Source organism: Sciurus vulgaris (assembly GCF_902686455.1).
Source record: "Sciurus vulgaris genome assembly, chromosome: 12".
Lineage (NCBI taxonomy): Eukaryota > Metazoa > Chordata > Mammalia > Rodentia > Sciuridae > Sciurus > Sciurus vulgaris.
In genome coordinates, this window is record NC_136473.1 from 86,399,891 (window position 1) to 86,425,649 (window position 25,759).

General features: G+C 38.3%; 1 long non-coding RNA gene across 1 annotated transcript in view; it reads right to left on the reverse strand.

The window, feature by feature from the left end:
* Positions 1-547: 547 nt before the first annotated feature.
* Positions 548-25,759, reverse strand: part of LOC306642329 — a 140,591-nt gene continuing 115,379 nt past the window's right edge. Inside the window, exons 3-5 of the long non-coding RNA XR_013758482.1 lie at positions 3,466-3,648; positions 3,182-3,361; positions 548-660 (exon numbers count right to left, since the gene is read on the reverse strand). This is a non-coding gene — a long non-coding RNA (uncharacterized lncRNA). The remainder of the gene's footprint in view (positions 661-3,181; positions 3,362-3,465; positions 3,649-25,759) is intronic.

The following is a 25,759-nucleotide window of genomic DNA, read 5'->3' on the forward strand; positions in this document are numbered from 1 at the left end:
GTACTTGAAATTAATATAAGGTGATAAAACGAAATTAGAATACTATAAAGTTATAATGCTTCAGCAAGAAAATGTAGTAAAACGTGTGTACTTCATTGCATGTAATTTTGTTTCCTTTAAAAAATAAAATTATCAAGTTAAAATATATGTCATAGATTTGGTTTCTTTTATTGGTATGGCAATACATCCTATATATTCTAGTCCTTCAAAAATATTAAAGTAGTGCCCACGATCAGAGAGAAAAACACAGATATGAAAACAAAAAGACTGCAATGCTCTTTGCTATTCCATTGAATTGCAGGATTCGGTACAACCCAGAATTTTCAAGGCAGACAGAGACAAAATTTACCTTGCAAAAAAGTGTTGGTATCAATAAATAGCTAAACTCTTTAAAAACACAAAATACTCCTTTTATAAGTGAGGAAAAAGGAATATATTTTAGAAAACATTGTAAACAAGAACTTACTTGTGCAAGTTGATTCATGATCCCATCTTCCATTGACACAGATTGAATATTTCCCAGATTGAATATTGAATATTTCCAGTTCTCCCCTACATTTGTAACTTAGGTTAAAATTATGATTATATTCATTTTTATCTGATTGATTTGCCGCAATACAATTAAACTTGGTGCTTTACACTTCTCAAGTTGATCTGTTGCTATGAAATGAAAATATTTCCCTGAAGAGATCAATTATAAGAATCAAACCAACCTAAAAGTAGCTGTACAGTATAATGAAATTGTATTTCACAATTGTAAAATAAAATTGTGACTTATGCCACTAAATTCTATCAACACATTAATCCTGGTCACCACTGCATGAGATGCGTGCTTTTGTATGAATGTAAGTCTCATGTCCTGTCTTTGAAATATCAGAGAAAATACCTGTTCCTAAGATATTTTGTACTTTGGGAACTGAAAGACTACAAGAGTCTCATTTTCTCAGAAGATCTGCATAGTAAATAGTTATCAAAAGACTAAATTTGTTCCCACATTTCAAATTTGTGCGAAACATTTATATTCATTTGCTTTCCTAATTGCAACCACCATTATATTCTCTATAATCCAGAATCCTAAAATATTAAAATAAAAACATCATCTATGGAAATATTACAAGTTGTTAGTTCAAATGTATTTTTGAGCAGGATAACATAATATTATAAAATCTGTCTAGAATATATAGAATAGGACATGAATATTTAAGCAGATTCATTATATGACCTGAGAGAGAGACAGAGAGCAAGAGCAAGAGTTAGGAAGAGAGAGAGAGAGAAAGAGGGGAGAGAGAGAAAGAGATCGATCCTTGGAATAAGAACTTGAGCGCTTTCATTGGGAGTATTACCTAGTGGTTGAATGCTTGCATGCCATTTCCAGGCCCTGAGTTTAATCCCCACACCATAAAAAGAAAAAGAAATTGGGTGCTTTAAAATTATAATCTCTTTTTCCATTCTTAGAGTCTTTGAGAAACTATATACCAGATCATACTATAGTCAAATAATATTATAATGCCAAAATAAAAACATTTTGCCGACTCTGTTATGAGTGAAATAAGTACTGCAGAATTTAATGTACCAAATACCTCAAAAATTTGGGGAAGATGAGAATTCTGTTTGAATTTGATAAAATGTCTGTATAGGTCTCTGACAATATTTGTTATTAACAATTTGAAAAGCAGAGTGAAGTGAGGATGAACACAGCAGAGCAAAAGTCAGTAAATAGCAAAGCCCAGTAAGGCTGTAAACCAATCTTACAAAAGCAATAAAGTGGGAAGTTAAAACACATGTGGTACTTGACAATTGACCTGATCCTGGGCTGGTCCAGAGTGTTGAGGAAGGAAAGAGGTTGTATAAGTCCTAGTAACTAAAGGAAGATCTATCTGTGGCCAAGAGGAATGGTGTCCCTGGATTTGATTTGTTTCTGAAAGGATTTCTTTGTTTATTGGGAGGAAATACATCTATCGAGAAGCATGAATAGCTAGACTGGTGGAAAGGAAATGAATATTGAGAGGCAGAACTGTAGACCAACCTATGAGAGCTGGAAGGGCTTATATGAAGCTGACTATAGGCAGTAGGCAGAAGATGAACCACAGGAAGAAAAACTCTGTGAGATCAGAAGAAATAATATTGTAGCACAAGTGTGTGTGTAATATAGAAAGAAAAGTTAAGAGTTCTTGTGCCTACTGTTAACTTGGGTTTTCCTCCCATATGAAATCAGATAAAACCTTTTGTATATAAAAAAGAACAATGATGAGTGAGGTTAGAAATGTCTGAAGAGACTTTTATTCCCAGGAATGTGTTTAGCAAAAAACGTAGGGTTAATAATCAAAAAAAGTATTGATTCATTTGACAAAATCTTAATGAATAGCTTCTATATGTCCATCTGTTTTCTGGGTATTGAGAGCACATGAGAACAAAACAAATATAAGTCCTGTCTTGGAGAAGCTCAACCCCATTCTGAGATTAATTAATATCTAGAAATCCAATGAATAAGTAAGACTGGAAACCTAGGACAGTCTTGGAATTAAGGACCCAGGAAAACTCTAGGAAAGAATTCAGTCTAGGAAAAAAGTGAACAACCCTTCCTTTGGTCATCAAACACTTGATCACCAACAGGGCAGAGTGAAATTAATCAGTGATATTTGTTTCCTGGACCAACACTGGATGTGTCATGTGACTAAGTTGTAATAGTGATTGCAGGCCTATGGCCAACCCATGTGACAGCACACCAACTTCAGCTTGCTAACTTTGAAAATGAAAATTTATTCTTGATAGAATCTCTGACAGAGAAAAGATTCTTATAGGAAAAGATAGTTGGAAGTGGGTATTTAGTGGATTTCTTTCTTTGAAAAACAGAGCGCCATATACAAACAACAGTTGTTTGCAGAGTTCTTATATTTTCTTGGTAACAAGTATTCAAACTTTAATAATATGATGATTTATAAGTAAAATCTAACTCTACACACTTATAAGATAAATAATATTAGCAGAAATAGAAACATTAATATATTCTATTAGTACTTTTATTTATTTCTTCTGGAAACTCATTAAATGCTGAGCAACAAAATTCATTATTATTAAGACCTTTTCAAGAATATCTCTAAATTTTACAAATACAATTGCAAATATTTTCTATGTAAAACTTAAACTTCATTAAGTGTGAATTTGAGAAGGGTGTTCTCACCAACACACAGAGGAAGTTGGGTCCACATTCCACTAATACATGTAATTGATCTGTCTCCAATCATTGTGACCTTTTCTGTACAGTCGAACTCCACTGAATCCCCATGGTAATATGGAGGGGCAAAAGGCTGGACAGAGCCATGGTCAAGTTCCGGTATATCTCCACAGGTTCTCTCATCCTCTATGTAAATTTCACAAAAACATGTTCATAATGAAGACACAGTATGTATGTTCAAATAAATACAAAAATGTTTCAGTTTAAATTTAATATTTTTAATATGTTACCAGTACATACTGGCAACATTGTCCACTTTCCATCAACACATTGAATTTTATTAGGTCCCTTCGTCAGAAATCTGCGATTGCAATTATATCCTACCACTTCATTGTGTCCATATTCTTCTTCCATTTTGTCCTGAACTTTTCCATTAAGGAGTAGAGGAGGTGGACCATATGAATGTACATCTTCTATAACAGAAACAATGGTTAATGGTTAAGTTGCCTATTTTGCACTTTAAAAACACAGAGAAATGGAAAAATTTTTAGAAATTGATTATCATATGATTCATTATAGAATTGTTAATGAAAATAAACATTTATGTTGCAGTTATATATCCAAGTTGAATTGCTTCTATTATAATAGCATTGGAAATATTTTTGAAGCTTTAAATATTTTCAATAATGAAGACATTTTGAAGATTCATGCAAACTGTTAGCAAATATGGTTGTGGAAATTATATTAATTTTTCATTCAATAGTAGCATTTTAACATAACTTTTTGAGAAAGGGTCATCAATGAGACAAGCACTCGATCCACATTTTAAACTGATTTCCTAATACACTCCATTGAATTAACTATTCAAATATTGTTTAGATATACTCTATGAAACTTGAGAGAAGTCCTGAACTATATAAAATGTCCAGTATTAATGGTAGCAGTGGAGGAAAAATGAAAAGTATCAAAGTAAGTCTCTCTAGTCTCAGTCACCATATTTGTATATATGAATACTTTCAATACATATTTCAAGAAATAACTGGTGATTAAATTCTTAAACTAGTTTGAGCTTTCTACAACACAACACATATCAACAATTTCATGAACTGGATTATAGACACCGTGGAAGCCAATAAAATATTGCGAAGAAACAATTTATATTCAAAATTCTAATAATTATTTCTAAACAGTAAGATAAATCTTCACCTTTACATACTGGAATATTAGGGGACCATTCAAAATAGTAGCATTGCACTAAATCTGGTCCAACTAAGTCCTGATCAGCAGGATAATTTCAACAAGTCTCCAAAATTATTTTTCTTTCTTGGGATCAGCAATTAAGAATTTTTCTATTTCAGGAATTGTGCATTCCCTCTCTAAAATAAAACCATAAAATAATTTAATAAGAATATGTAATTAATCTTTGACAAATTAAATTTTACATATCATGTAAAAATGAGGTAGGTGTTTAGCAATGCATGCAGGAGAGATTCAGACAAATCCTCTTACTGGAAAAAAATGTTACATATTAGGTTTTATTTCCTGTCTATCTTTATTTGTACAGGATTCTGAGAAATGTGGTGGTATTGAATGGCAATATATCTGTCCTGAAATTTAATTTCAAAATTCAATGATTATGCACTGAATATGACTTATTGTTGATATGTGTAAAATTTAATGTTACATTATTGTACTCTCAAAACATGACATTATTCTCACTTCTTAAAAATAATCAACTTTGTACAAATTTTAAATTGCACATTTTAAAAAACTGGCTTTTCTGTTTAATATTATTGAGAAAACAGATCATATAAAAAAGCAATTCTAATATATTGAAGTTAGAGGAATATTAAAAATTGTGTAATTAATATATTACAAAGAACAAAACTAAGCAATAGTTCAAGGCCAAACTGATAGTCATATTCTAAGTGCTTTGAATCCTTATATTAATATTCAATCATTTTATTATATTTTATGATTATTATTTTAATTTGAACAAGGAATAACAAAATCTCATTTTTTAGTTTTTAAAAAGTATGTGACTTTAGTAAATAATATTGGAAAATCACTTTTCTTATTTGGAATTCCTCTTCCTCACAAATTCAAAAAATTAAAGGTCACAAGTGGAAAATTAGAACCATAGTAGAAAGAAAATGCATACTAGCAACAGTAAAGCACTAAAACACTTATCAAATTAGATGGACAATAAAAACTATTTAAAAAGTAATACATCAAAAACTAACAAAATTTTTGCTGGTGATGCAGCTCATGGTTAGCAGGTGTAAGGCCCTGGAATCAATCCCCAAAAGCCCTCCAAAATTAATTTTGTAATTGTTTTGAGTTTTGCCAATTACTTGAGGAAAACCACACTTGAATGAGAGTCACTGGGATTCCTCTCCTGACTTCTATTACAATCTTTTACATAAAATTTCCTTTGTCTTTGGAGGGGGTTTCAAGATGATGGAAGAGAAAAGACTGCTCTGTGGCATGAAACCAAGAAAGCGGACAGTGAGCTTCTCAGCAGGGTGGGTGAACAAAAACAACAACAAAGGATTTTAATGGAATTTAATGCTAGACATTCAAAGTAGATGGGGGACTCAGGAGGCTGGATATAATAAAAAAGGAAAATCCCAGTGACACAGCTGCTGCCACGGTTGGAGGCACCTGTCAGAGCAGCCCTCCATGACCCAAGTGGAGGGATAATGGAATTAAAAGAACTCACAGTTTGGGTAGGCTTGAGCTGTGTCTGAATATGGAGAGTTCAGAGATCAAAGACACTGCTCAACTAAACTGAAAGGTGTGCTGCATAATATTCTTGTGTGGGATAGAAGCCACCTTCTCTCCGGGCTGCATGCAGAAGACAGAAAGAACCATTTTGCAATCCTGATGTGATGGCCAGCAGCTGGGGAAGCTGATTCCTGGCAAACCCCAAGTTTGGTCTCAAATAAAGGCCTGGCGAAATCACACTGCTCGACATAGGGTGTGTCTAAGTGACCAGGAGAAAATCAAGTGTGGAGAGAGGTTTACACAGTGGACAACTGGGTGTGGAAACTCACCTGGTTCTCACCCTCCCACTCCAAATCTGCTGCTTGCAGAACTAGCTGGGAGAGTTGTGCTTGACTGGGAATCAAAAGGGTGGGGGCAGGAGAGATTGAGTTTGGAGACTGAACCCAAACCCAGGAAGCGTGGAGTCCACAGGTGATGTAGTAGACTAAAAACTGGCTCCTCAGCCACAGGAGTGGAACCCAGGGAAGATCCCTGGGGTGCAATCTTCCAGAATGGACCAAAAATTGCTGAGCCATGGAGGCGCACTGATTGAAATTCTCCAGACCAACTGGTATTCAGGGAAGAAACTGGGGCCCTCCCAAGCCTAACCCCTGCCTTCAGGAGTTCAATCTACAGGATTACCTTTCTCTGCCCAGCAATCCCACCTAACACTGCTGAGAAAGGAAGTTGAAACTCTTTTGAACTCCAACAGACACAATACTTTAATTTTTCTGGAGACTTTTTTTCTTTTCTTTGTTAAATTGTGACCTTTGTTGGTATGGACATTTATACATGTTCATTTTTCTTTCTCATTTCTAGCATTTTTGAAACCAATTATTTTTCATGGATCAGTATTGTGAGGACTAGGATGTTTGTTAGTATAATTCAGGGTTTTTTGTATTCATTTTATTTTTATTTATTTATTTATTTATTCAGTACTGGGGATTGAACCCAGGCCTTATGCTTGCAAGGCAAGCACTCTACCAACTGAGCTACATCCCATGCCCTTATTTTTATTTTTAATAATAAAAATTTTGCCTTATGCGTTTTTTTTTCTCTCAGTTCTCTCTTTTCTTCTGCTAACATCCAAACTCTATTGTTCTCTCTTTCACTCTTCCTTTTAGTTTTTTTGCTTCTATCTTCTCTCCTCTGCCCTCATAATCATCACATCCTACATCACTTCTGTTCTCTCCCAGTCCACTATTCAAAACTGTAAATCCATTTGTAAACTTAATGTTTTTACTGTGGGAAGTGACTGATCATATCATTTCTGTTTATTTTAATAATTTGCCCTATAGGTGTCATTACAGAAACTGTTTGCTTTAATGCTGTATATTGCATTGGTGGTTGTTATTGTTTGTCTCCCCCTAAATGGTTAGGGACTAGAAAACTTCAGGGATACTACAGATCCACAGAGTTGAAACTCTGCTAACTCAGAGCCATATTGTCAGATGGGTAGACACACAAAACACATGAAAAGGCAAGGGAATGAATCACCCCAAACCAACCAAGATACGTCAATAAAAGAGAATCCATTGATACCACAGTGGAGGAAATGTCAGAGAAAGAATTTAGAATGTACATAAAGTGATCTGAAAGGTAAAGGACTATTCAAGGAATGAAATGAAATCAGAAAGAAAACCAAAGAAATGAAAGATCACTTCAAAAAAGACATAGAGATTCTGAAAACATCAAAGAAAAAGACTCGAAATGAAGAAATCAATGAACCAAATTAAAATTCAATGGAAAGTATCACCAGCAGACTAGAACACTTGGAAGACAGAGTTTCAGGTAATGAAGACAAAATATTTAAGTTTTACTTATATTTTTTAGCATGGGGATTAAACCCAGGGCCTCATGCATGTTATGCAAGTGCTCTACCACTGGGCCACATCCCCAATCCCAAAAATACATAATACTGAATACAAAGTTATCCATGGAGAAAAATGGTAAAAAGACTGAACAGAACTTCCAAGAAATATGGGATAACCAAATTGAAGATTTATCAGGTTATGTGAAGGCTGGAGATTCAAATCAAAGGAATGCACAATTGCCTCAAAAAATAATATCAGAAAATTTCCCAAACCTAAAAGTTATTTTGTATGTTTGTGTGTATGTATGTTTATTTTGTGTTCATTATCTATAAATTCTTGATTTCATCATATTAGAGAAAGCACTGCCATAAAAAGAAAAAAATGATTTTGACTGTTCAGTATTAAACAAATGCTGTATTTCTATAGAGATAATAACTAAAAGTGTAATGTAAAGAGAAATGTGAATGGACCAACACCAGAGGAGAATCATTTGTCTTTGTCTACCAGTCAAAATCATATAACTTAGTTCTGACATATGGAAATGTTAGTAAGGATTTTTACTCTAAGGTATTTACTTTTAGATATCTATAAACCTGTTTTGCTTAAGTGGTTTATGATAATAACATAAAGATCTCCACATAGAAAAGAACTCCCAGGACATTTGAATATCTGTCAATCTCTATGCAGTTTTCTCCTACATGGCTGATGCAAGGATACTAAGTTGTCATATATTCACTTGTTGGAGAGTTACACTCTCCTAGAGAACTGTGTGTTCACTTGGTCATGAATCTTTCTACAATTGGCAATAAAAAGTTACTTTCACTCAATTAGTTTCTATTGCTATCTCTGTCGATCCTAATTTCTCTCCTTTTCTTCACAGCTTCACATTTTCCAGTCATGTCTAGCAACATTGGAAAGGCCTTAAGAGTCCTATATTCATAACTCTTGCATTCTTCATTTATATTATTTATTTTTGCAGTGTGGGGGATTAAACTCATAGCCTTGGGCTGGCCAAGCACTGGACCACTGAGCTAATGCCCCAGCCCTTTTATGAAGATGGTCACTTGGTATTGTAAAAGCTTCGGGCTGTACACAGCATGGATCTCCTTATAATTACAGACATCATTTTAAAAGCCTCTCTCTCATGTAGAAAAAAATCTAAAGTTTTGTGATCCACCCCTTGTCTATTCTTCTAATGTTAGTATATATCTTTCTCCCCTTCTCTGTTCAGATTGCAGGATTTACTATCTTTGAATTATCTAAATTCACAAACGCTTTTGAGTGAACATTTTTCAACATTTCCTTGCTTCAGTTGCTTCCTATTTTCTAAGTCACTGGATTTTCTTTTTTGATTCTTTGAATGGTGGTATATAAAACATACTTGGACTATTTTAATTAATTGGTTTATTATTCACCTTAATTCATTGGACTTTTGTATTATTCTCCAATACTGCAATGAAAATTCTAGAAAGGAAAACCTGGGTTTGTGTTCTTTATCATTTTCTCCTATCTTACAAAAGGAATTTCTTGATATCCCAAATGAATTAAAATTTGAGTGGTTCCTCCATGCTGACAATCAAGTCCCAAGGTATGATATATCCTGCCACCATTTTAATTGAAGCCTTGAAACTCTACTAGTGCTCCTCATCCTCTTTCCCTCAGACACTATTCAATCTCAATGCCCTTTTCTCATATTTCAAAATACAATAGAAACATCAGTTTCTGATTCTTTCCACCATTAGATTTACACACCCATGTTCTTTCCTTCCTCCTCTTACAAAACTGTGTGGTCTTGTTGCCAACAAGACCCCGTACTTCCAACAGAAGCTCCATATTGCCAAATCCACCACAGTTTTACAGTCTTCTTACTGGACACATCAAAGAAGCTAGAACTATCTTAATAATGTAATTAGACTGCATTGTCTGACAGAAATATGACCAAAAAAAGTTACATGGACTATTTAATCTACTAACCAAAACAATCCTTTGTATATGGCCTACAAGAGGCATTAATTTATTTCACTGCTTTAGAAACACATTACTATGTTTAATGTTGAAAACACCCTCTCCTCCAGGTTGTTAAATCAGAAGGACCATTGTGATTTCCTTGTTGTTCCTTAAAAATGTTTCCAGGTAATTCAAATTTCTAAAAAATAGAGCACATGCACATTTATTTTTATATTGAAAACAAAAATGAATTTCTGAAACAGTACTTACCATAACATCTGGGCATATGAGACCATCCATTGGCCTTAGGTACTATGGATGGTCTGTGGGCATGTTTTAATGTGTTTTCAAATGGAACATCACATATGCAGTCAAACTTGTCATTGAGTTTAAACCAGGTGCCATTACTTTTGATTCTAGCAAATACTGGCATGTCACAAGATTCTAATGCATAATTAAATTGAGAATTTAATTTCTAATGTAATTTAAAGGACAATATTAGTAAGTCTCACCCCAAGAACATAAGACTTTAGGTAAGTATGTGATGATGAATTGAGTACTGTATCAAATTAGCCTAAGATCAAAGATAAATTGTTGTCCTGAAATAGTTACTATAAATGAAAAATATGTTCCTACATGACCTTTTACTTATCACTTAAACGTTCTACTAAGTTTATTCAAATTTTTCTCAATTGCATTTTATTTAAGCATCTATCTGATGCTAGTAATAAAATAGACCATTACAGATGTGTATTACTTATTTTAGAAAACTGGAATGGCATTTGGAGAATTAAGATGTCAGGTTTAATAGCTGTGATATAATAGAAGAAATATGTATTAATTAAAAATATTGATGAATTTTATTTAAGACTTTCTATTTCATAATAAGAAAGTTTCATAATGAGTCATTGACGAGAATTTAGTGTATGATGAGTTTTATAAGAGGGCAATTTGCATCTGTTTTTAGCTAGATTCTATCAGCATATAAATTGTGAAAAAAAGAATAGAAATCAAGAAGTAGGAATGGATATCTTCATCATTTCATTTAAAGAATATTAAATATTACTAAATGGATTCATATGTAATAAGATAAACGGAAATAATCATTCCTAAAAAATCTTAATTAACCTTGGATATTATACCAGAAAAATCTTTGAACACATTGAAACACATCTTTTTTCCAATATCTGTTTATGCAGATGTTCTAAAAGGGAGGTTTTTCAAAATTAAACCTACCTTACAATATCAAATATATAAATTACAAAGGTTAAAATATTCTGAGATTATACACCATTACCCCAAATCTTCACTAAGAACATTACTTTTATGTCTAGGAGTGAAGTCTTTGATATAAAATTTGATCACCTAAAACACAGGTGGACATAAAAGATCTCAGCTAAAATAAATTAGTGAGTGCCAGAATACATACAAAGGTCCCTGAATAACTTCTGAGTCATACTATGCTTTAAGTGTGTGTGTCAGGGGAGTAAAGAGGTACTTACATACATTTACCAAACTAGTAATTCTGAAAAGAAAAAAATAATGATGTATCATTTTTCTCAAAGGTTTTGCTTCCTTTTGAAATGAAACCACATCAATTGCATCAAGAAGGAAATAAAGTTAAACTTTGTATATCATCAAGAAAATGATAATATAATAAATCACTTTGAGCATGAGAGTGTGTATAAGTTAATGTGTGTGTGAGAGAGAATGTGTGTGTGAGTTGTGTGTGTGTGTATGAGTTTGCATGTGTGAGACTCTGTGTGACAGAGTGTGTGTTTGTATGTGGGTGTGCATATGTGGGTGTATGTGTGTGTCTGTAGTGCTGGGGAGCTTCCCAAGGCCCAGCATGTGCTCTACAAGTGCTCTTTGCTAGAGGCACTCTTCCACCCATGATCATGGCCTCATGGCCTGACCGCTTCCATGGGGCTCCACCCCTCCAGACTGCTGCACTGGGGTTCAACTTTCATCTGGAACTTGGGAGGAACACACACTGTGAAAGCACCACAGCGGAGGGGCAGGAGCTCAGGCACCTGATCACACCTAGCGTTGCCCCGACTTCGGGCAGTGCTCTGGGGTGAACGGAAGGACTTCACACAGGAATTCCCAGCTGTGTGGAGACAGAGGGAGCTTGGGGAAAGTCCACATCATCAGAAGTATTTAAAGCAGCCCTATGTTTTACAGATTGTCATTAAGGAAACAAGCTTAGTAAGGTCCAACCCTCCAAGTATCAGTCTAAATAAGCTGACATACGTTTGTACATGAGGAACACTGTGACATCAGGTACCCCAGGGGGATGCCTGGAGCTCCCTGGGAGCAGAGCACAGAATGTGAATGACATCACACCCTGGAGATACACATGAGCAAGGGAACCCTTCTGGATGTTGAGGGAACCTATGGGGACCAGAGAGAAAGAGCTGTAGGACGACGTAATGGAAAGGAGAGGGATGGCCACTGGAACGTCTACCTGCAGACCTCAGCCCAGCAGGGAAGAAGAGCAGCTTGCAGGGAGGGCCTGATGGCCAGAGGAGCTGGAGGAAGGCCACGGTGCCCTGACATGGGCAGTCCTCCCATCTCGGGAGTCGCCCAGAGTGAAAACACATGGAACGCTCCTGTCCAAAGTTGGGCCGTGGCAGAGTGCAGAGAAACCGCCATCTGGTTTCCGGGTTACAGAACCGAGAGAGGAAGAGCATGTAGGCAGGGCAGAACACAAGTAGTGTGTTCCAGGCAGAGGGAAGAGCAAGGACAGGGGCCCTGGTTCCAAATGTGCTTAGAGAGAACAAGGGACAAGGGAGCCTTGGCAGGCGACCCCACTAAGGGACCAAAATCCCATGCTAAGCCCCACGAGGGTCAGATCAAGATTGAACAGGGGCTTGGAAGTTTTTGTGTCCTTGTTGTCACTGGTCCCAGGCAAGGGGAGCCTCCTAGCTCAGTCCCTTCCCTATCACCCTCAGGACACTCTCCTTATTTCCCACAACACAGTACATGGGTCAGACTTACACAAGCGTGATGCCACCCACCCTCATTGTACCCACTTCACTTAGGGTGACACACACACAGCTCTTCAGACGGGCTAGGAAGAATATCTAGAATTCCCAAAGGTCCCCCTGTGAACTACATCAACAGGCACTCTGCACCACCCAGCATCTCTGGCCCATCTTCAGAACAGTCACCAGATGGGATCTCGAAAGCACCCAGTCAGACGACTGTACAGGTCATGGGAATTGCACTTGAGTCTGCCTCCTACAAGATCCATCACCTTCACATGTCGGGAAAAGTCCATGGTCCTCCAGGATGGCACACATACCATGTGAATCAGAGCAGAGAGAAGCAGAATGTTGTTCCCAAGTTGGCCCAATAGATTATGTTTAATAAACCTAAGTTGACATCATATCCTCCTGGGATATTTTAGGATCTCTGTTCTTTGAGATTATCGTAGTTCAGTACAGAGGAAAGCAGAAAAATTATGGAAGTGTGTGGACCATTCTATGTGTATTACTCTCCTATGATATGTCACACTTCCAAAATCCATGTTCTTGAGGTTAAAATATGTCCCATTTATTCTGTAGGGCAGACATTCTCTCTATCTCATATTTTTCTTGGTTTTGGTTGCTAAACAAAATGACACAGCCACATATATACACAGGATGTGGTCTCCATAATCCCTCTTGAATGTGCATGAACTCTCATACTTCCAGAGTATACTGACATGTCCACAGTAAATCTGAGAGTCAGTGGAAGAAAATGGATCTGAAATGAGTGTCATTTGACCCCAAGGCCTGCACTGAATCCACATTCTAAGCAATGTGACACTCCTCCCACTATGCCCTGCTCCTTCATAATCCCCCAGCAATTCATGTCTTGAAGGTTTTTTTCCTAGTGAATTTGTTTTGAGAGGTGGGGACCTTGCAAGGGTGATAGGATCACGGGGCTAGGATGTACTTAATGGATTGAGCCACTGTTGGATTTGTATCTTGGTGGGCTATGGGGAAGTGGTAGAGACATTAGGACATGGGCCCAGTGGGAGGAAGAAGTCATTGGGACTTGCTCTCTGGGGGCATGTATTCTGCTTCTCACTTTCCTGTTTCTCTCACTTCTGACTTGGTTACTTTTAGATGATTACTTTCTTAAACCTCCAGTTCTGCACTCTTATTATATTCTGCGTTACAAGCAGCTGCAAGTTTGGAGACAAGGCCTGTGCACTGAAATCTTCAACCAAATAAATATACATATTACTGTTTTCCCATAGGTGTTTTGTCAAAGCAACACAATCTGCATATCATGGAAGTCTGGTACAATGAAATGGGGTCACTCCTGTGACTGCATCTACCAGGTGGTTCGATAACACTTGCATGTGGTTTAAGAGAAGTACTTGGGAATGTTTGGAGAAATGGACTTGGAAATGTTTGGAGAAATGTACTTGGAAAAGTTTGGAGAAATGTACTTGTAAAATGTAGAGTACTTTTCATGGACCTTAACAAGTGAGACTGGTGTTGACACAGAACTACAGAATGCCAACAGCAGTACAAGAGTACAAATTGTGTTGATGAGGTGTACACAGGAAACTAGGACTTCATATTTGAAGGCACTGTATTTGTGCTACCTTCTGGCAAAGAACTAGTCTTTGTTTTTTCTGTGCTTTCAGACATTGTATTGAGCTGTGTTGAAATGTCCTAGAATCATTAATTCCATGGAGGATATTTCCAATTAGCTCAGCACTCAGGTTTTGGAATCAAGATTTCTGTCTGCTTTAATCTAGGTTCACAGATAGAAAGATCAAACGGAGCATAAAGATTTCCTAAACTTAAATCATCATACTACAGTGACACCGTCACATCAATGTTTTTAGCAGCTCAATTCACAATAGCGACATTGTGGAATCAACCTAGGTGCCCTTCAATAGGTGAATGCATAATGAAACTGTGCTATATAATCACAATGGAATATTTTATCAATAAAGAACAAAATTATGGCCTTTGCAAGTGAATGGATGGAGTTGGAGAATATCATGCTATGTGAAATAAGCCAGTCCCTCAAAACCAAAGGCCAAACATTTTCTCTGATAAATACCAGGGGGTTGGGTAAGGGAACATTGGAGGAATGATGGTATAGAGGGAATTGAGGGGAGGGGACGGGGTGGGGAGAAGGAAAGAGAAAGGAATGAGACACACATCCTTACCTCATGTACATGTATGATTACACAAGCAGTGACTCTAATTAACGTATAACCAGAAAATGAAAAGTTGTACTCCATTAGTGTACAATGAACCAAAAAATATTGAAAAGGATTTCTCAAACTGTAGTTCATTTATAAAACAGAAGACATATAATTGAGACCAGTAAGGATGTGGTTGCTGAGGAAATGAGTCCCATTAAAGAAGGCAAGTTGTTTGTACTGGGAATATAAGAAAGCTGCTGTGAGGACTTCTCACCCTTCCATTCTAAGGTTATATAATATAAACTCATTTTAAAGACTGTCCCAGTCCACTGTGCTCACACACTGCTGTGTATAGAATTGTTTCCCTAGGATTTCTTTCCCATGATTCAGTCATCCAGGCCCTTAAAGGTTACTGCAGCCCCCATCCAGATGATCCTGAGTGTTGCTCTCATGGAGAGAGACTCTGGGGTCTTCTTCTACCTGCTCTTGTCAGAAGACAAGAGTCCCAGATTCCCTAAACTTTCACCATAGTGTCTAAGAAAATCCTATGAAGACAGGCAGTGCATAGCATGGAAAGAATCTGTGAGAAGCTGAGAGTGAACGGCAAGCTGAAGTGGAGACCCCCAGAATGTAGAATGCTAGGAATCAGAATGTCTACTGAGGAAAAGTGCAGGCAGAAAGCAGAGCAAGCCCAAGAAAGTGGCCTTGCAAGGACAGAGGGGTGGGGGATTTGTGGCCCTTTATTTATTTATTTATTTATTTTGTCTTACATGATTTTTTAATTTGTTCTTTTTGGATGTGCATGACTGTAGAGTGTATTTTGACATATTATACATACATGGAGCATAATGTATTCTAACTAGAATCCCATTAACACAGTTGTACATGAAGTGCAGTTTTCCTGGTTGTATTTTCATATATGCACATTGGAAAGTTATGTCCAATTCATTCTACTGTCTTTCCAAGAACAATTCCTCCTCCTTTCCCTTCATTTCCTTTGTCTAATCCAGTGAACTTCTATTCTTCCATACCCTACCTTTATTATGTGTTACCATCCACATATCAGAGAGAATATTCAGCCTTTTCTGTTTGGGATTGGCTCATTTCACTTAGCCTGATAGTTTTCACTTCCGTACATTTATTGGAAAATCCCATAGTTTCATTCTTCTTTATGGATGAGTAATATTCCATTGTGTATATATACCACATTTCTTTAGGCATTCATCTGTTGAAGGGCACCTGGGTTGATTCCGCAGCTTAGCTATTGCAAATGGAGCTGCTCTCAACATTGATGTGGCTGCATCACTACAGTATGCAGATTTAAGTCCTTGGGTTTTAAACCAGGGCGTGACATAGCTGGGTCACATCGTGGTTCCAGTCCATGTTTTCTAAGGAATCTCCCTAATGCTTTCCAGAGTGTTTGCACCAGTTTGCAGTTCCACAAGCAATGTATGATTGAACCTTTTTGTCCACATTTTTCCCAACATTTATTGTTACTTCTATTATTGATAGTAGCCATTCTGACTGGAGTGAAATGAAATCTCCATTTTAATTTGTATTTTTCTTACTGCTAGAGATGTAAAACATTTTTTCATGATTTTTAGCCATTCCTATTTCTTCTGTGAAATGCCTGCTCAGTTCCTTTGCTCATTTAGTGATTGAGTTATTTGGGCGTCTTTTTTTTTTTTTTTTTTTTTTTTTTGGTGTTAACTTTTCTGAGTTCATTATATATATTGGAGATTAATGCTGTATCTGAGGTGCAAGTTGTAATGATTTTCTCCCCTTCCATAAGCTTTCTCTTCAGATGCTCTATTGGTTTCTTTGCTGTGAAAAGGCTTTTTAGTTTGATGCCACACCATTTATTGATTCTTGGTTTTATTTCTTGTGCTTTAAGAGTGTGGTTGAGGAAGTAGGTTCCCAAGCCATCATGTGCAGAGTTGGGCCTACTTTTAATAGGTGCATGGATTCTGTTCCAATGACTAAGTTCTCTATGTACTTTGCATTTTTGCAAAGAATTTTGGTGCTGACATCATGTCACCCTCTGGCATGACCTACAGGAATTGATGATGACCCTGTAAAGGTCTTGCTTTGAACCATTCCTTTTTATCATTTTCCTACTCCTTCCTTTAGGAAGGACACTTATCCTGCACATGTGTGTTATGGTAGTACACAATCACTGGTTTGCCTTGAGTCTTGAATGGTGACTTTGAACTTGGATGTTTGAGCCATTTTGGAACTATTGACGACAGGAACTCTTGGAGATTTACTAAACACAGTTCACATTGTCTGTAGACAGTGGTTTTGGGGGCTGTGGGCAGAATGTTATGCTACGGCTCTTACATGTCTCCCACAAATGGAGGACTTGGTACCCATAGCAGCATAGATCAGAGATTAGACCTTGAGCAGAAGACAGGATCATAAGGGCTCTGACCTCATGAATAAATTATGAGACTGATAATGGTTCTATCACTCAATTGGCTATTGGGATGGGTAGAAACTTCAGAAGGTACTCGTGGTTGAAGGATATAGATCATTGGGGAAATGCCCATGAGGGTACATTTTGTCATTTATCCCAGCTTCCCTTCTTTCCTCCCTCCTAATCTCTGCTTCCTGGCCACAATGAGGCAATCACTTCTATAGTACTTGCCCTCTGCCATATTGTTCTCTTTTGCAGAAGCACAAACCAATTGGGGGAAATAATCATGGACAGTAAACAAAAATAATACTCTGATATTGAGACATGGTAGAGTAACGTGAAAGGCAATCATCTACTGTGACCTTGTACAATTCTCAGAAACATACACAGATACTATGTTCACATACAGAAAACACAGAAAATACCCAGATACTATGAGTTGATACACTAGCCAAACATATTATCCACATACTGTGAACAAGTGCGCTAAACAGAGACATTACAGAGATACTGTGACCAGGCATACTATACAGAAACAACAACCAGATACCATGACCAGTAACTGAAGAGACTAGCAAAATGTATTAGTCACACTTCTCTAGAGGAATAGAAGAAATAGGATATATGTATGGTTATAAAAACAGGATTTATTCGATTGGCTTAGACATCTAGAATCTGGATGATTCCCCAGTGACTATTTGTAGGCTGGAGAGCTGGAGAGAGAGTCGCTGCTCATTCCATGAAACTAGAGTCTCAGAACAAAGAAATCAATGATGTCACCCCTGCCCTGGACCAAAGGCCTGAAAACTCCCCATAGAGTTGCTGGTCAGTCTGCATTAGAAAATGAAGGAGCTAGATTCTGATGTCTCAGGTGATCACAGTACTAGTCAAGAACCCTCTGAAGAAGAATCATGCTTGCTGCTGCTGTTGCTTCCTTGTTCTTCCAACTCTTGTTCCGTCCAAGTCCCCAACCTATTGGACTGTACTGCCCACACTGACAGTGAGCCTTTATCTCAGTTCACTGTCCCACAGGCCAATCATTCCTAGAAACAACCTCACTGAGACCTAAGGAAGCCTCTGAATCTTAGTCATCTCTTAATCCCAACAAGTTGACCATTCAGATTAACCCTCAAACCAGATATGTGTCAGGTACTAGAGATATCAGCCAGATTCCATGACCACAAATAACATATATGTACCATGACCAGAAATAGTAACCAGAGAAAATAATCAGATACCATCTCCATGTAGAGTGAGTAGAGACAGAATCCAGATTCTAAAATCAGGTATAGTCATCATAGATGTCAGAGAGACACCATGACCTGATCCACAAACTGGACATTATCCAAGTATTCTGAGTACATACTGTAACCAGAATAATAGTTACATAATGTCTGACTGGAGACATTAACCAGCTATTATGACCAGATAAAGGAAACAGAAACAATAATATACTTACCAGGTATAGTAAACAGATACAATAACCCAACACTGTGACAATGTACAGTAAACAGAGACCTTAGTCAGATACATGAGCACAATTGTAAGCAGAGACTGTGATACTGTGACCTATTATGATAAGACAAGGTATTAGCCAGATACCATGATCAGGTATAGTAGAAATTAGGCAACTACTGTGACCAGGTATGGTAACCGGAGACATTAGAAAGATACTGAGAAAGACCTTAGCTAGGTACCATGACCAGGTACAGGATACAGAGAAAATACACAGATACAATGAATACATACAATATCTGAAGACCTTAGCAAGACACCATTAACAAATTCAGTAACCAGTGATAATATCCAAATCTGTGACCAAGAATAGCAATTACAAACATGAGTCAGATACCATGAACAACTACAGCATTCATGGACAATTGCTTGATATCATATCCAGGTACAGCCACTACAGTCCATAGGCTGCTACTGAAACTGGATGCAGGAACCAGAGACAACAGACAGAAATCATGAGAAGGTAGCCAAACCAGAAATTATCCAGACTCCAGGAACAGGTATGGTAACCAAAGGTATTAGTCAGATAACCTGACCATGTACAATACATCGAAACAGCCAGATAACATGACCAGGTGTTATACTCAGAGACCTTTGTCAGATACCATTACCAGGTACAATAAGCAGACACAAAACCCAGATATAGTGACCAGATGCACTCACGAGAGACATTAATCTGCTGCTATAACAAGGTAAAGTAAAAAGAGACAATAGCTAGATGCAATGAACACATACAGTAACCAGGACTGATCCAGTGACCAGGTAGATAATGACCTGATACTGTGACTGGATACAATTAAGACAGACATTAGCCCGACACAGAAACCAGTCACTGTAACCATGATAAAACCCAGATTCAGTGATCAGGTTTGGAAACAAGACAACAGCAGATACAGGGACCATATACATTAATGTAGTAATTAGACAAATAAGCCAGGCACTGTGACCAGGAATAACAACAAGAGACATTAGCTGGATTATATCACCATGTTTAGTAACTGGAGACATTAGCCAGGAGTCAGGTAATGTGACCAGCTTTAATAGACAGACACCACATTCAGATACAGTGACCCAGTATAGTAAGCAGAGACATTTTCCAGACACTGTGACAAGGTACAGTAACCAGCAATAATACCCAGATATTTCACTGTGTACCATAAGCAGAGATATTCATATAATATTGGGACCAGTTACAGTTACCAGAGACATTAGTCAGATACCATGACCACGTACAGAAAAAAAGAGTCAATACCCTAATACCATGACTAGGTATAGTAAACAGAGACCTTAGGCAGATTGTCTGGGTAGGGATGGCAAGGAGAGACAATAAGTTGTATCTCATACTTCGTATCTCGTGCCTCAATGTGTTATAATAAACAGAGGTGTTAACCAGAGACTATGACTAGGACAATAACCACAGATATTTGGCAAATACCTTGACTAGGTACAGTAAACAGAGAACTTAGCCAGATTCTGTGGGTAGGAACAGTCAGCAGAAACAATACCTGGTACCTCGACCTGCTCCAATAAGTAAAGGCATTCACAGAGACATTAGCCAGAACCTTGACCAGGCATAGTAAAACAGACATTAGCCAGATACACTGTATAGTTACTGTCAACAGAGATGTTGGTCAGACACCATGACCAAGTATATCATGCAGAGAAATGGGACAGCCTCTTTGAATAAGTAGAGCACACAGAAAAATATCCAGTTACTGTGATCAGATATAGGCACCAGACATTAATCATATATTGTGACAAGGTACACTAACTACAGACATTACCCTGATACCATGACTGGGTAGAGTAATGGGAGACAATAGCCAGATACTGTGACCAGAAACAGTGACCGGAGAAAATATAAATATACTATGACCTGGGTACAGTAACCAGAGACATTTCCAGACACTGTGACCAGTAAAATACCATGACTAGGTGTGATGGTTGGATATGAGGTGCCCCCCAAACTCACATGTGAGACAATACAAGAAGGTTCAGAGGAGACATGATTGAGTTGTGAGAGCCTTAGCCTAATCAATGACTTACCCCCTAGTGGGACTAAGTGAGTGGCAACAGACAGGATAGGGTGTGGCTGCAGGACATTGGAACTGGGGTGTGACTTTGGGGTATATATTTTATATTTGGAGAGTGAAGACTCCTTCGCCTGCTTCCTAATCACAGAGATATGAGATGCTTCCCTCCAATACCCTCTCCCACCATAATGTCCTCCTTCATCTCAAGCCCCGAGAAATGGAACTGACTTCATATGGCCTTTCAGACCTATATAACCGTGGGCCTCCACATAAGCTTATCCTCCTCTATAATTGTTCTGGTCAGATCCTTTTAGTCACAGCAACGAAAAAACTGACCAAGACATTAGGTATAGTAATCAGAGGTTTATCTACAAGGTGAGCAGGAGTAGTAACCAGAGACATTAGCCAGAAGTAGCAACAAGTTCAAAAACCAAAGCCATTAGCAACCTCCTTGACAAAGTACAATAATCAGAGACTCTATTTAGCCAGATTTGGTGATCAAGGACATAAACCAGAGAAATATCCACTTACTGTGACCAGGTACATGAACCACAGACATTGGTCCAATATTGTGAGTAGTAACCAGAGACATTAAACAGATATCAAGGTAGAGTATATGCAGACAATACCCAGATACCCTGACACCATACAGTACTCAGAACATTGATCAGATACCAAGACCAGACGTAGTTAAAAGAGTCATTACCCAGATACTGTGACCAAATAGAGGAATCAGAGACATTAACAATTACTATGACATCGTGCAATAACCAGAGAATTAAGCCTGATATTGTGACTAGGTACAAGAAACTGAGACAATACATAGATACAGTCAGGATGTACAATAACCAGAGACATTAGCCAGATCCCATGGTACATCAAATAGAGACAACATACTGATGCCTGACCCGTATAGTCCTGAGTCAGATACCATGACCCAGTACAAATAACCACAGACCTTAGCTACACATATGACCAGCTATAATAACCAGAAACATTAGCTAGATATCTGACCAGTTATAATAATCAGAAATATTAGCCAGGTACTGTGACCAGATATAGTAAACACAGGCAGTACCCAGATATGATGACAAGCAACAGCAGCCAGAGACCTTAGTCAAATGCTGTGACCAATTACAAAACCAGATACTGTGGCCACATACAGTAAACAGAGATAATAATTAGTCACTCGAACAAGGTATAATAACCTGACACATTAGTCAGATGATGAGACCAAATACAATAAACAAAATTCTACCCATATATTGTCACTAGATACTGTAACCAGAGTCTTTAAGCAGATACTTGACGAGGTACAGCAAACTGAGGTGTCAAGTCATATACCATGATCAGGAAGAGACAACAGAGATAGCGCCTACATACTAAGATCTGTTACAATAAGACACATTACATGGACTTTTCCTCAGCAGACATTCTGATCCCTGGCATCCTACCTTCTGGGGGTCTCCATGCGGCTTGACTTTCACTCTCAGCTTCTCATCATCACCCTCTTATGGGTTCTCCTCACTGATTCTTTTCATGCTATGCCCTGCCTGTCTTCATTGGATTTTCTTAGACACCTTGGTGTAAGTCTGTGGGACACTGGAACTCTTTCCTTCTGTAAAAAGAGCACACATTATACAATAGACATTTACTGTGCGCAGATACAGAAAACAGAGACAATAATTAGATACCATTACCAGATACAGTAACCAAAGGCATTAGGCATATATTCCTGAGCAGGTACAGTGTTAAACACTGGACAGATAACATGACCAAGAAACCAGAGACTTTAACCAGATTCTGTGAATGGGTACTGTTCCAGCGACTCCAGACTCAGTCCACCTGTGACTCCCATGGGTGACGTGGCTGAGGATGCCTGGGTTGAGAGGGTCTGCCCTGTGCTGGGTTACACTGGAGAGGTGGCCCTGCTGCTCCATGTGCCCTTCACCTCTGTACCAGCTCTGGCCACAATCAGTGGGGGACCAGTAGGACCTGGCACTGGCTGTGGGGGCCAGCTAGCCACCCAGCAACATTCCTGGTCCCCCAGGCTTGGCCTTCAGGGCTGAATCCATCCCACCTCACTTGTCTGGGTGCCTGTCCTACCTGGAGTTCAGTGTGGGGATACTGACATCTCCTGCCACCTTTGTCTGCATCATGGCCATGGGCCCCAGCCAGGAGTCCCCAAGGGGCCAAGGCATGGAGATGTTGGATACACTGCTGTACCACAAACAGAATGGTCAGCAGGGATGAAGGGTAGAAAGTGGACACCAGACACCTTGCTCAGCTTCCAAGTTGGGAACTTCAGGCAAGGGCTGCACCCTGTCCAGGTTGAAGAGAGCTTATAGCTCTTCTTCAGCCTGTTCAGTGCTGACCGGTTCTGGGCAGTTGGCCATGGGCCCAACCAATATCCCACTGGAGCACTGGACCCTCTGAGCATGTGGGCATCCAAACCAGCGTCTTGAAAGGGCAGGGACACCAAGGTGCCCTCCAGGAGCAGCGAACAGGGGCACATTGCGGTGCAGGGCCGGGGGTCAGTTCTCTCCTCGGTGTGGAGCTCAGTGCCTCCAGGGATTGCAGTGGTGGGCAGGTAAGCACAGGGATATCAGGGTGACTTCATCAGACATGTGCTGAATCCTTGAGTCTGAGCAGGAATTCCTCAGGGGAAGCAGAACTGGTCTGATTTCACACATGCATGTGCATGTGCACACGGTCCCAGGTCACCTGATGCCTGAGATGTAGGGGCTGGCACTTGTCGAGGACTGCAACAGCTTCAAAGAACTTGGGTTCCCTGTGTGGCAGGAAAGCCCTTATGAACAGCAGCCTCCCATGTTGCAAAGAGCCTGAGTCCCAGGACTCTGCAGTTGATGGCTCAGTCACAGCCCTGGGCTGAGACTTGGCTGTTTTGAGTCTTCCACCACTAGGCTTTTGGGTAGTGCTAGCACTAACCTAGTTGGAGTCTGGAACCCGAGGACTCAAGTGTGGAGACGTTCTCCCACCAAACCTAATTGGATGTAACACAACAAATGAAGTTTAACAGAATAAGTAGCACCTCTGATATTCACAAATTATTTTAGAAAGATATATATTTGGGGACTGTAAATACTTCATTTGAATTCAACATAGTTTTGATTCAGAGCAAAATGAAGTGAGCAATAACTGAAATATTATCAACACTGGTTTGCTCAGTATTCAAAATGAATACATCAAGAAGTCAAAGCATTGTGAAAAGTGTGAACAAGGAATTTCTTAATGATAAATAGTTCTGGAACCTGTATTTTAGGAAACACCTACAGAATAAATAAGGATACAGTGAAATCTGAAGTTGAAAGCTAGAGATATACCTCTGTGCTAAGTCACTTGACTATTGAGCTGGAAGGCCTGGGCTTAATCTCCACCCCTGTAGGGAAAAAAAAAATACGTTGAATATTTTCAAAACTCAGTATTGACACGTAAAATACTTCAGAATGCAAGGTATTTTAGTGTAGTGGTCATTAAAATTTATCATTTCACTGGGTACAGTGGGGGGAGGCCTGTAATTCCAATGACTCATGTGCCTAAGACAGGAAGATCACAAGTTCAAGGCCAGCCTCAGCTATTTAGTGAGGCTCTAGGCAACTTAGTGAAACCCTGTCTCAAAAGCAAAAGTGTCAGGGATGTAGCTCAGTGGTAAAGCACACCTGGGATCATCTTCAGTACTTAAAAAGAAAAAAAGAAAGAAAGAAAAGAAGAAGAAAATACTCATTTCAGTTGGGTGAGGCGACATACATATCATTCTGCAATCCTCGCTGCTCTGGAGAGCCTGAGGCTGAAGGATCAAAAGTTCAGGGTCAGCCTAGGCAACTTAGTGAGACCCTGTCTCAATAAAAAAATAAGATGGTCTGGGCATATAGCTCACTTGTGGAGTGCCCTTGGATTCCATCTCCATTACAAAAATAAATCAATAAAAAATTTGAATGAGATACTGCTCCATGTCATATAAAATTGAAATAGCTCAATAAAGTCAAGGAAAAAATGATGAATACACATTACAGAAATACTTTTCACCAGTTCCTGATCTCTTAGATGATCCTGCATATTTGATCTTAAAGAAAATTATTAGTGTACTTTTGTTACATAAGAGATCAAAGCTATGAGGATCCTAATATTTACTGAGCACTTAATTTGATATTTATGTTTATTTAATTTTTATCAAACTTATGAATGCTTCCTAAACTCAAGTCAGTAACACTTCAGGAAAATGGGTTTTAGATGGACAAGAAACTGACATGTTTATTTTTCAGCAACACCACAACTAACCCTTTAAATGTATGTCGAATAAGATCCCACCATCTTCTGAAGCTATTCTCTTGTACCTCTACTGCATATTGAAAAGTAATGAAAATTAGAAATTTATTTTTTATATTGATGAGTTAGCTGTAATGTCAGTTTATGTTGCTGATCATTTTGTATAAAATCACAACTTAATCATAGGAATGCTTTTTTCCCAACAAATAGAATTCCTAAAAACTGCAACAAAGAATTCTTCTTACTTTTGATAAATAACTATTCAAAATTACCTTACCCTTATTCACCATGTACTGTAGAAATTCTTTTAAAGGTAACATGAATAAATCTTTCTGCTTTAATACCTAATAAATATCCAAGGGAGCTATAGGAATATGAAGTAGTGATACAATCCATGAAGGAATTGACATCTGGAAACAGTCTCAGCCATTCAGCCCTTGCTAAACATGACCAGTTATTTAAACCATTAATGTCAAGTCAACTTGGCAAAATGGAGATACACATTGGAGGAAACAACCATGCTGTGAGGTGTCCCTCATCCTCTCCACCCTGTCCTGTCAGTGAGGTTGACAAATAGAGTCTCACTGTACTCACAGGCTGGAAGTCACAGGTAGTGAGCACTCTGGATTCAGTGCAGTCAATTTTTGG